At 37.8% G+C, this 13,105-nt stretch overlaps 1 protein-coding gene across 2 annotated transcripts in view; it reads right to left on the bottom strand.

The window, feature by feature from the left end:
* LOC131032298 (F-box/WD-40 repeat-containing protein At3g52030) overlaps positions 1-13,105 on the bottom strand; it is a 209,683-nt gene that overhangs the window by 80,147 nt on the left and 116,431 nt on the right. The gene's annotated exons all lie outside the window — the stretch shown is intronic.

Raw genomic sequence — 13,105 nt, 5'->3', positions numbered from 1 at the left:
TGAGTAGACAGAGAGAAGTGACAGAATAATTTTAAAAAAATAAACTTTTTTTAGAGAAACTAAGAACAATATCTTAACTGGCTAAAAAACCATCAAATCCCAGAAGACAAATATAAAACAAGGGATAAATATTTAAAGAAAACCAGAAAGACGTGGATGGGCAAAAATATGTGACAGAGAGAAGAACAAGTAAATAAAACCCATGTGAAACAAATGCCAAGATGTCAATTTAATATTGACAACAACTTGAGCAATCTGCATCTGTCTAACATGGCAAACATAAGTTGTTAGAGCTTGCTCCATGTCAAAATGCAAAGAACAATGCACATCAAAACACCCACTTAGCTGAGTTCCACTTTGCCATTCTAAGATAAACTCTCCATTACTCTTTCCAGCATTCAGGTTATTGGGAAAGGTGTGTTGTACACTCTGATAATGCTTGTAATGTAAAAGTAATATTTATTTGTGGTGCACCTTGTAATGCCCCCATCTTTAACCAAGAGAGCTAGCCAACAATAAACAATTTGTGGTCAAGGAGTGGAAGTCCTTGAACACCTATATCTAGTTAATAGGAAGTTAGAAGTAGATGTACATGGCCAATTGTTAGTCGAAGAATAAAAGCAACCGGAAAATTGTGAAGTCTTATGAATAGGACAATTTTCCTACTTACATTGGAAGGAATAAGGACTAGTCCAAGATGATGATCACCCTTCCAAGAAGGATAGTAAGCAAACATGAAGGCATACCATAGGTAAAGAACAGAAAGCGTATATTATCAGAAATAAGATAGATCGATCAACTAAGGAAAGCATATAAGAAGATAGTCAATCAAAGTTATTATGATAAGAATGATCGGTATTGACAGCGAATGATGTTAGATGTCAATTATGATTAAGAGACCATTGATCTCTATCAAGGAATGAGGGTTGAAAGCAATTACCACAATTACCAGAATATTGACTAAGTATGGGAAGAAGATAACATCCATAAAATCTATATCAAACTGCATGATAGTCGATTAACTAATTACATGATAATCATCAAGCATTGATGGGTTAAGTAATATCAAAGAAGATGATAGATAAGCATCATTAATCGATTAAGATAAATATCTTAACTATTGATTACAATTCCCATGGATATTGTTAGTCAATTCAAGGAGAAGATTAATCATCAATAATAACAGAGATCAATAAGCCAGGGATTCATATAAAGTAACAGTGATTGTTATAATGATCAACATCCCCTAACTACATTGTCAAGAATATCTAATTGATGATTAGAGAAGATACAATAATCGATGTAATGGTCAGCAATTGCGATTAAGTTATGAGAAGGCACAATAATAATTAGTTGTCAGCGATTACATTAATCAGACACCGATTATATATGAAGGCAACATGAAGGGATGTGATTAGTATTAAAAAGGGAGGCGATGATGGATAGGCGTGAGTCATGTCTTTTGCAAAGTGACTTATCATTTCAATTACAAGATATAAGAAGGCATTCATTATCACTTCAACCAGCATCATCTATTTGGAATCTTATTTATATCTTATCCTTAACTGAATCTGCTCATTTGAGCAATTGCCTATTTGGCTAAATCAGTTGCAAGTACATAACTATATATCTAAGATGGCACCATTAATTGAAAGGGAGAATAACACATATCAGACACACCATCAACATTATTATTGCAAGTTAATACATAAGATCAGACACAGCAACTATATCACTATAAGCAATAATATGGATCAGATATTGCATGGTTTAAGTGTTTATATCAGAGACAGCAAATCCATATTGCTATAAGCAATATCATATTCTATCTCATTGCATATTTATATTGCCATATTGGACATAGCAGAGATCCTAGGTGATCGTTACACTTACTGAAATTACATCAATTCACTTAAGCATGCTCAAAATTGTACAAATCTGTGGTAGCAAGTAACATTGATTATTATATAATTATATTCATATTATCAATTACACAAGTTTATTGCAAAACAAGATATTGTAATTATAAGGAATTCAAGTAATTGTCCCATAATTCCTAGTTATCTTAAAAGGGGACATTACAAGTGGTATCAGAGCATTATATTTTGGGATTATATTGCGTTGTTCCAAAAATGGGACATTACACACCAAGGGAACCTTGGGATGTGTATATCACATGGGTTAGACCATAGTTTTAGGATTCACCAAGTACTTAGCAAACTTGAAAGTCTATCCAGCAAGTCAACCAGGCTCGCACATTGAGTCTAGCCAAGTACTTGGCCAAGTCCAGCATCAAGACTTGCCAAGTCTCAAGCTCAGACTCCTGAGTCCTAAGCTCAAATTCTTGTAGCACCTTAACATACATAGCCACGCTTTTTAAAGTGGAAATTCATTATTTTTTGCTCTTATTCACCCATTTCACCTGGCCAAGCATCAACATGGCAAGATGACAATTTGAGAAGAGAATTTTTAAGAATTCAAAGTTGATGAAATCATCAAAGAAGCAACACTATTATTTTCTTCTTCTTATTTAAAATTTTAAAAAATATAAATGAAGATTTTGGGGACATGCTGTCAAAAGAATTTCATTTCCCTTCATCCCTTATTTCCTAACACTTTTAGCTTCTATTTGCATTCTATTTATTTTCAATAAATGATTATCATTTTGATTGCTGCTTGCAAAACCCTACTAATTTTTTCTTCATGTTAAAACAGCAATGTCAAGCAGAGATATTAAATTTCCATAGTGTTGTGCTTCTGGATTCAACTGCTTCTGTAATTATGATGCAAATAAATTAGACGCAGTTGAATCCAGAAACACAGCACAATAAGCAACGTCAAGTTCAACACAAATGAGTGGTAAAAAATATCCTGAATGGAAGTATGGGACACGGGGAGCTATCAAGGGCCAAGTCACTTGTAATGAATGCAAGCAACCTATGACAGGAGGGACAAAATAGATTAAAATACCACCTTACTAAAATACCTAAACAAAATGTTAACGCATGCCCTCAGGTGCCTGAAGAGGTTGCAAGAGAGATGAATGCCCTACTTGCTGAGTTTGAATGGGAAAAAGTGGAAAAGTAGAACAAAGGAAGCAATAGCGACAGAGATGAATTAAAATGCATCTGTGCATTCCTCTGTAACCCCAACACCAAACATTTGTCATCCACATTCCTCTATTGGCAAGAGTTTTGATGGTTCTATTTCTACTTCTAACCATGTTCCTTCATCATCGCCAAATTTCTTTATTCTATGCAATGATTCAGGAGCACAACCCTCACTTGAAGGAACCGCTTGGAATAAGGAAAAACACCATGAGGCTAAATGGTAGCAGTAAACTTATGGTACTATAATAATTTACCCTTCAATTTGGCGAAGAACCCATATTGGGAAGGGTTGGTAGATGAATTACCAAACAATGCAGGAGCATATGTAGCTACACAGAGACTTATTGTGGCAAAGCATCATACTAATTCTTGCACTCCTTGTATTACACGTTTCCTAGATTTGTTGTTAGAGGAAACTTATTTCTTTTGTATTTTTCAAACTTCTGAAACCTGTTCTTACTAGCATGTTTTTTGCACAACAGTCAACACCCAACGCCCCACCCTGTGGTTTGAGTTTTGTGGTACTCCCAACCCCTACACTTTGATTCCCCAACACGTGTCATAATGTCATTTAGTAGTATGTTTTGGTGCCATAACTTTCAAAGGTGGGATTTTTCCAACGCATAATCATTGTTTAAATTGGAAGATGTCGATTCATATTGTGCAGACCTACTATTGTTGTAATGGAAATAAAAAGGTGAACATATCCATTCAGGGATCATCTATCACTTTACACAAACCCCTGTCCACTAAGTAATTGAGCATTTGTGTTCAAGCATGGAGATTAGAGGATGAAACCCCTTTGGCTAGAAAGGGATCTCAATCCAAAGTTTACATTGGAGCTGTATTGATCACAGATTTCAGTTGCATTGTATTGGTTTGATATGCTATTGTTGTGGGTATGAACATGAAAGCTTAATAATGTTGTAATTTCCAATATTGCAAACCATTTGAATATAATTCAATCTTTATTTGTAATAATACATAGATCAGGAGACTATCATCTGTAATTTTCTGATTAGAATGTGATAATAATAATGTATGAATAGTGAATTAAATCTGAGTTGTTTAAGATCTGATTTAAATATTAGAACCAAATATTATTGTCCCAAATAAGAAGTGATTCTAGAAGGTTAAAATTAGGATTTGCATAAGTGATTTGGCACAGGACATTACAATGAGTACATAATTAAACTAGAATTTGTGTTAAAGAAATGTGCAAAATATCCAAGACTCCAAGTTAATTATGGATCAAGCCAAGTGTGCATAGATGTTCATTTCATTTGATTATTCTTCACATCCATCTGTTGGATCCTCCATTTAAATTGTATAGGGAGCAAGAACACAAGTTAACTGTTCAATTTTTACAACTGTTTTGTATATTTTCAATATCAGAGATACCCTTCAAAGAACACCATTTCAATCTGGTGGATTCTCCACCCAAATTGTGTGGCAAGAGAGAACGCAAGTCCAACTGTTTAATTTTCACCTTGGTTTTGTAATCTGATACTATGGATTTCCTTACTATTGGCAAATATACTACTTCAACCTCATTGCTTTGCAAGAGAGTTATTTCTACTTAATAAACCACTGCACTTGTCAGTGCTAGGTTCATCTCCTTTTAAGCAACACTTCTGATCCTAAGCTTATTGAATGATGTATTATGTAGTTTCTCAATCTACAAATCCTCCAAAGCAATGATATGCCACTTAGGAAAGCTCTAGGTTAATATCTTGTGTGGCTTTGATAGTTCACCTCATTGTTGTATGCCACTCAGCAAATCAGTTATAGAAAGTATGTAATTTATTGAGAGTAAATTGTATTCCCTCAATTTGGTACTACAAAATGTTTCAGGTCCAATCTAATTCTCTTAAATTCTTAATTACTTAGCCATGTACTGACATATCCAAAATGATATCTACATTTTCATCACTTGGACTTTAGCACACACATCATACATAGTTTCTTACAATTTAACATTCAGATTTAATTTCCTATCTAATAATTAGTGGGAACCTATTCACATGTTTACTTAGGTCCTAGCTTGCATCTTAAGTTAGTTATTCTTATTACTTGGGTGTCATTTCTAGAACTTAGTTATAACGGGGCCATGTCTCATTATTTACTTTTAGTTATCTAGGCATTTAATTATTTGCATCATACATTTAATATTTGTATCAAGGGTAGTTGTCTCATTGCATAAGATTAAGACACATGTCAGCATCTTGTGTAGTCCAACCTCATACATTGCCTATATAAGCAAGGCCTATCGTACATTTGTATTCATATTCAATCAATTTTTTTGCCAATTTTGGGGACGGCTGGGAGATGGCAAAGGGAATGACTGTATAAAATATAGGGAAAATTAATGTTGGTTATGATTCCCTGCATTTCTTGGCCCCTTTGTTGCTGTTTGGTGGTTCTGGTAGCGTATGTTGCTGTTGGGTAATGTAGGGAGGTGTTCTTCAATGTTTTTGGAAGATGTTTGATGAATTTTGTAGTTGTTTTGACCTGCAAACATCAGACCTGTCCAATGTTGCAGACCTGCAACCACATTTTTACACACTATGAAGTTCTAAAGGTTTGTGAAAATTACTAACAGGCTGCTGTTCATTATTTCTAAGTGGTTTTGGCAGTGATTTAGACATGTTTGCGCCTCATATCAGTTTAAAATCCAGTGTCGCAGACCTATAATCACTTTCATATGCATTACCAAGTTTCGGGTGTTTGTGATATTGAGTTGTGCTTCCTGCACAGAACTGTTGCAGCACCTATCTCCAGTGTTATTTAAACTTCTTGTTGTAGTTAGAACTGACATATGTAGTTAAATGTGTATGAAATTTATCAAAATGTATGCACTATTGTTGAGGTGTGGGGGCCCACAAAAACAAATGAAAAATGTTTTTTTCTTAAAGCATTTGAGTCTTTTTTTGTTTAGATGTGTTTGGAGAAGGGGGGACGGCTAGCTGTCCCTGGGACAGTTTAGGGGACATCACAAGTGTCCCCAACTGTTCGGGGAAAGGGGGGACATCCCCCTTGAGAATCGATGTCGTCCCCAAGTTTCCAGGACATTTCCTAGGAAATTGCAATTATTTTTGGCCAAAGGGGGGGCATCCCCGATACGGAGACAATGGATTTTGGCCTAGGGACGCGTCCCCGAGTGACACAAATATTCAACCATTATCAATCTATGCATTATTAATGCAAGTTATCTTGCCAGTCTCTCTTGTGGAAGCTATTTCATCTAGAAGGGATCCTTGGGGGTGTTGAAGACTCACCTATCTACTCCTACATGGTATCAAAGCTTCATGGGCAGCATACATCTTCCCATATTGGAGTGTGATCATATGGTTTGAAGATCTTGTTGGGTGCACTCTGGGGTTTGATTAACCTCGCGGTTGAATCTAGGGTGTCGATGAAACTCAAGATTGGCTTTTGTTTCATCAAATTTCAACATATTTTGTCAAAATTACAAGGGCTTGAAGATAGGGCAAGTTGTCGATACAGAAGGGAGCTGAATTTTTGGGGCACATTGGGGCAAATCTGACCTCACAATTCCATCTAAAAGGCCTGAAAACTCTAAGACAGATTTTTCAATTGTCGAACTCTAAGACCTTTCCTCGAGAGACTTTAGAAAAATTTCATCATTATTGCATTGTATGGATCCGTACCGTAGGGGTCATACTTCCCTATGTCAACATTTGCCACATCTGGTCGACTTGAAAATTCAGCTGGAATTGACATATACGGGCAAATATTCTGCCTTCTTGCGTAGGCACTACATCATCCCTATACATCTAAGAGCATCACTCAATTCTGGCATCACGAGTACGATTTGATTTTGACTAGTCAACCTTTTGAAAAAAATTATTATATTTTATTTGTGGATGAAAAGGTTTTAAGTGCTTTATTTTTAGTGCGGAGTTCTACTAGAACCATGGGCTGGTGCTCTAGTAGAAGTCTCTAGCGGCTTCGCGCACCACCAACCCTTGCCACCACTGCCTCACTTCTAGTTTGCTTTCTCCACTCTACCGGTGGCACTCCGACGAAGCACCCTTTTTTTTTCTAACTACTTAAGTTGTGGCCATATGACCAATCAGGAGCTAGCACCTAGGGACTAAGGGATTTAGCACTCATTGACCCCCAAAGGCTCCAAATAGGCTATTTTTCTCAAACTAGTGTTACTTGGGCATACGGAGTCAATTTTTCGGATATGAGATATCATTGGAAAGCTGGCTCAATGTACTCTCCGGTGGAACAGGTCATTTTGCTAAATCTACTATTTTGTGCCATTTTTTATCAATTGAAATCAGATCTTCATTTTTGGCTCCCAAGGTCATAACATTTTCCCAAATAGTCTGATTTTGGTGATTCCAAGGGCGTTGGAAAGGTATCAAAGAGCTCTATACAACCAGCCATGCACTTTTTTTCTTTGAAGCCCCAAGTACAATCTATTTTAGATATCATCTGATGGGTAGCTTGAAACGTTATTTGGAGATACTGTCGCTTGGGAAGGTGCTATTTTGATTTTTGCACTTGATTTCAGTTCCAAATCATTAGTAAATCAATTGTTGCTTCATAAATTCCAGGTTCGTACTAGATTGACAGATTTCCAATTGTTCTTTCACAGCAGGACTTATTCTATTTGCTTATTATGATTCCTATGAGACTCCCTGATCGATTGTATCTTTGTGATGGATGTAGTTCTTGGGGTGTATTGATGTTGAGACCTCTAGACATCACTCATTCTATCACTTGATCTTCATTTGCATTTCTCTTTTGGAGAGAAGTTTTCTCCAATAGGTTTTTCTCTATTCCTCGATTTGTGGAAGACCATTTGCTTTGTACATGGGTACCTAACATGGCTTAGTTGTTGGAACCCATATTGCATCTTGCATATTACATAGTGCATCATCATTTAGGTTATTGCATCATTTGCATAATAATTTCACTCCATAAGTTGCATTTAAGGTGGGGTGTTAGTGTTAATGAGGTTATTTCCTATCTAGCCATTAGTGGGAACCTATTCACATGTTAAGTTTACTTAGGTCATGTTGACGTGTTTCTTATGACAATGGCTAACACAAATTAAAGTTACCAACGGTCACCTTACTCTCTCTTTATCAAAGTGCAATTGTATGCAAAGATTGCAGGAAGATTAGACAATCGACTCCAAGGTTCCTTCATGCAACGGACGTGACTCTGTTGGCTAATGTGATACACTGGTAATCCAAGGGCCCTTATGTACACTCAAAGAAGATTTGACAGTTTTGCAACTTCAAGGAATTTACTTGCGAATGATTTAGCTTCGAATGGCTCGTTTTTAGGATTTTTGGGTTTAAAATTTGCAAAAAGTAAATAAGGGTGGGTTCAAAAAGCTAGGCTATCTTAATCTAGAGATAAGAACAAGGAGACAGGGATTGCTCAAGTGAGACCAAACCACACTCTGCTTCACCACTAGGAGACAACTACACAAAGGCAATGCAATCTTCAAAGGTTGTGCAAAATATTTTCTGACCACCAATGAAAACCATCAACAAACAATGTCCACCAATGATCGAAGTTAAGTTTCCATGTAGAAAAAGCTCAGACTAGCCTTGCACAGTTAATAACAATCAGCTATCCTATAAACAATCCCATCAAATCCCGTTCGTCTAACAACTTTAAAGCAAATCTAATCTAAGTGAAGAGAGTGAGACCATGCAAGTCATAAAACAGCACAAGAATACACCAACAAATTGAACAATGTATTAAGTTAACTTCTTCAATACTTATAGCAACAATCTCAGAATCAATCTCTCCTCCTTACAAATGAGGGGGATCACCCCTTTAAATAGGCATCAAGCCTTGGCTACATGCAAAACCCTAATTAGGGTTTTCCCCAAAAGATTCCCCACACATGATGCATCAAGGTGGGAATCAACAATTAATGCCCATTAAACCCATATACAATTAATTCCAACATGCCCAAAATGGCATCCATTTGTGCATGAAATGCACCACTTACATCAAGTTCGCCCATCATACAATGAATATTCCCCATGCAAAAAAATGTTCATGCAAACATAAATGCCCATCATTCTCCCATGCGATGGCAACATGCAAAAGGAATCTGTCATAAAATCATAAATGTGGCGGCTGCATGCAAAAGATGCTTCATAAATTCAACATGCATTGACCGGGTCACCACTTGGTCAAAATATTCCTAAAATAAGTGTGCCACCACTACTAAACCAAAAGATTCTCGTCCAAGAACGGACGACCATTGTCTCACTCATTAATGGCATACGTGATGAATTTGGCGACGACGGCCTCCATTTCTCCTACGGAGACACTTGGCACACTTTCAATTTTGAATTCCACCAAAGTAATATCCTCTTCGCTTTTGGAAAGAACGTTCTCCCATTCTACCACCATTTCTTGCGTCTTCTTCATTGAGCTGGAAAATGAAGAAACATTCTCAAAATGTTCCTTGGAAAATGACCCTACAAAGAAGAATTCATGCAACTAGGCTCTTAGGAAGTTCACTGTTACTCCGACCTCATTCAATTTCTTCATGAATAATGCCTCAATCACGCTGATAATATCCTCCTATACCCTTCTGATTGAGTCTTTTAAAGTTAAAGACTCCATGTTGAACCTTTCAAAGATATCCTTCCCAGAGCAAACGACGCAGAACCATCCTGGAAAATCATAAACCTCATTCTTCTGAATCACTTTTCCATCAATTAGCGCCTGCTTTGGAACTTTCATTAGGGCTCTGAGTCACGGAATGGTCAGGTCCTGATAAAAGTGAACATCCTCCAATAGACCATCTGCCACTTCTAGCCTGTTTAGAAGGGCAACAAATCTAGAGTGAAGACGAGCCAAGTCTTCAATAAATTTTCTTGTTGCAACGAAGACGTCTTCCACCTATTCCTTGGAATACTAAGCTATTTCCCTAATCGTTTCAGTGTCATCAATGACCTCCTTAGGAAGAAAGGGAGGAGGACCACGAGATGGATCTGCCTCCCTAAGCAGATGTTTGAAACTTTTAATATACTCACACAAGGCCCTATTTTCACTTGTCAGCCTTTTGCATTTTTCTTTCATCTTCTGCATCTTTTCTCTCATAGCCAAGGAAGATCCTTCAAAATCTTCCACAACCTGTGTCGTGGAGGCACGCCCCAAATCAATTTCTCTAATCACATAATCACCTAGCATGATCTCATTTTTGTTATTATCTATCGCGGGCTCAGCTAAATTTAGAGTCCTGGATCCAGACTCATCTTTTGTGATATTGGAAAACTTTTCGGCAGCCTTCTTCTCTGCTGGTTGATCCATTCTCTTCAAAAGTTCTTCCAATTCCCGTGCTGGATCAATTTCCTTTTCTGGTTCCTTCCTCAGTCTATCTCTCAACCAATCAAGAGCAAAAACTGATTGATCCTGAATCTCCTTTTGCACATGTTCCTATGAAGTATCCTCCATTTCTTCAAGGATCATCTCTACAAAACTATCCTGGCGTGGCTCCTCTAGATGAGAGGAAAGTTCTTGCCTTTGCACCCTTGGCTCTATTGGTTGATCCATTCTCTTCAAAAGTTCTTCCAATTCCTATACTAGATCAATTTCTTTTTCCGGTTCCTTCCTTGATCTATCTCTCAGCCAATCAAGAGCGAAAACTGGTTGATCCTAAATCTCCTTCTGCACATGTTTCTGTGAAGTATCCTCCATTTCTTCAAGGATCATCTCTACGAAACTATCCTGACGTGGCTCTTCTGGATGAGAGGAAAGTTCTTGCCTTTGCACCCTTGGCTGATCTGGCCTGTGTGAAGCGCTGACACTAAGAACATCTTGTGTTGGAGCACTATCAGGAAAATTGCCTTGATTTGGATTTGCTGGATTTTCTTGGGCAAACATTTCCACCTCCCGCACACTAGAAGAGATAGCCGGCAATTGAATCCCTTCCACTCTTGCCCTTTTCTGCGGTAGTTCTTCTTGTTGGGCTTCTTGCTGAATTTTCGGGTGGATTTTTAGCTGGATTTATTTCTTCCTTGTTGTTCTTGGCCTTTTCGGAGCACTCTTTCCTTTACTAGGCTCGACTTCTTTGTGTTGAACTTCTCCTTCCTCAACCTAAGCTTGTGAAGATACTTCACTATGGGAATCTAGACTTCCCATCAACCGGTAGCATAGGCGGACATTTCCTTCTTTCAACCTCCTGATATGCCAATCAACCCAATGTCTAGTGAATTTTAAAACGGGTTTGGCCAAAATGTCCAGATCATCAATTTCAGGTTCTAACCAATCTGGAAGCTGAGTGGGTTGATCCTTCGCCTTTTCAAACTCTGGTTGCATTAAGTCTGAATCTTCTCATACTTGATTCGGCACTTGAATTATTTCACCTATCCTAATTGTGTCAAGGGGTAGCCTGGAAAACATTTTCTTCTTGACCTCAAGGTCATCCTAGGCACTTGCCCAATAATCTTCTAGATGAAACTTGTGCACAAATTTTAATCCAACAACCTTCCTAATTTTATGATATGGATCATAATGAGATCTGGAGGTGTAGTATGCCAAGCGGTAGAATGCCAACTCCTCTGCTACTTTCTCAGCTATTGCCAGGCTCGGGCACACTTCTACATAATCAACGAGAATTGGAAATTCAATAGACAGCTTTCTTTTCTTCTTTTGAATTTGGTCATAGGTTGTCAATTGCATCATAACCTCTATCAGCACCAATTTATCCGATGGATACCTCGGTAATTTATATGGCTGGTAAGCGAATCCCTATGTCCTGATATAAGTGAACTTTGGAAACTGCAAGAATGTAGCCCCAAATTTTTGTACCAAAGCCTTGGCTTCTAGAGACACTCTCTTGTGAAGTTAGTTCTGCATAAATCTAGTTAGGTACATAGTAAAAGTGTCATTTACTAGTTTGAAAAAACTAGTGTTGTAGAGGTGCAATTGAGGATAGCATTCATGAACTTTCAGCTATGATGGACCGCAGCCCATGACTCCTTTTCCCAACAAACCATCAAAGCCACCCATCCTTGCAAGTGAATAAATCACATAAGAAATCATATAGAAGGATTGGGTCTTCTTCTCTTTCAAATCTTTCAGTTGTTCATGTACATAATGGTTGATTAACCGGGCCCAGTCCACTATTCCATTGGCATTCATGAGTTCGTGTTGTGACCAGTTCACACATCGCCCCATTAGAATGGGGACCCCCTCTTTTCGCTTTTGTTTTTTTCTTTCTCTCTGCTTGTTCTTCTCTCTGCTTTTAGGGTTTTGAGTGAGTGAGTGGTCTGCCTGGGCTAGGGCTAAACCTTAAGGGTTCCTTTTGACGTCATTCAAGCTAAGTCCAGTCAAATTTTGGAAAATTGTTAAGTGTCTTCCTGAAGAATTGAGTTTGTTGAAATCAGGTAAAACTTTCAAGGGAGTCAAATAGGTCTCAGGTTAGGTCTAGATTGAAGGTTTTTAGGGTAAGGTTCAATTGGTTTCCAAGTCTGAGTCAGTTGAGCATGGTCAGTGAAAGAAGTGAATCTAGTGGGCTAGGTTAAATTGGTGAAGAAATGGATCAAGAGCCTGATAATGTCAAATTCGCTCCTGACCCTTGCTGAGGGCCCAGGCGAAATTCCTTGTAAACTGGATTTCCTTCACAATTTTGGCTAAGTGTTAATATATTTGAAGGGGAAATTGTGTGTTCTTGGCTAGGGAATTTTTGATCAATCTTTTGGAAAGCAAGATGATGCCTGAAACAGAGAATTCGCTCCTGACCCTTGTTGAGGGTCCAGGGCGAACTTCATACTAATCACAATTTCTTGTTTTTGATGGACTTGTTAACTGGTTCCTGGCCTTGAAAATGACCTGACTTTGCCTAGTGAAGTGGTTTGAGACTTCAATTTTGAACAGTTTAGCCAGAAAGGGTAATTTCGCTCCTGACCCTTGCTGAGGGTCCAGGGCGAAAATATTGTTTAAGCATATTTGTCACTGACTTTTCTAAATTGTTTTGTGCA

Source organism: Cryptomeria japonica, chromosome 8 (assembly GCF_030272615.1).
Source record: "Cryptomeria japonica chromosome 8, Sugi_1.0, whole genome shotgun sequence".
In the NCBI taxonomy this organism is placed as follows: Eukaryota; Viridiplantae; Streptophyta; class Pinopsida; order Cupressales; family Cupressaceae; genus Cryptomeria; species Cryptomeria japonica.
The sequence above is the reverse complement of the archived record's forward strand: the minus strand, read 5'-3'. Positions and strand labels throughout refer to the sequence as shown.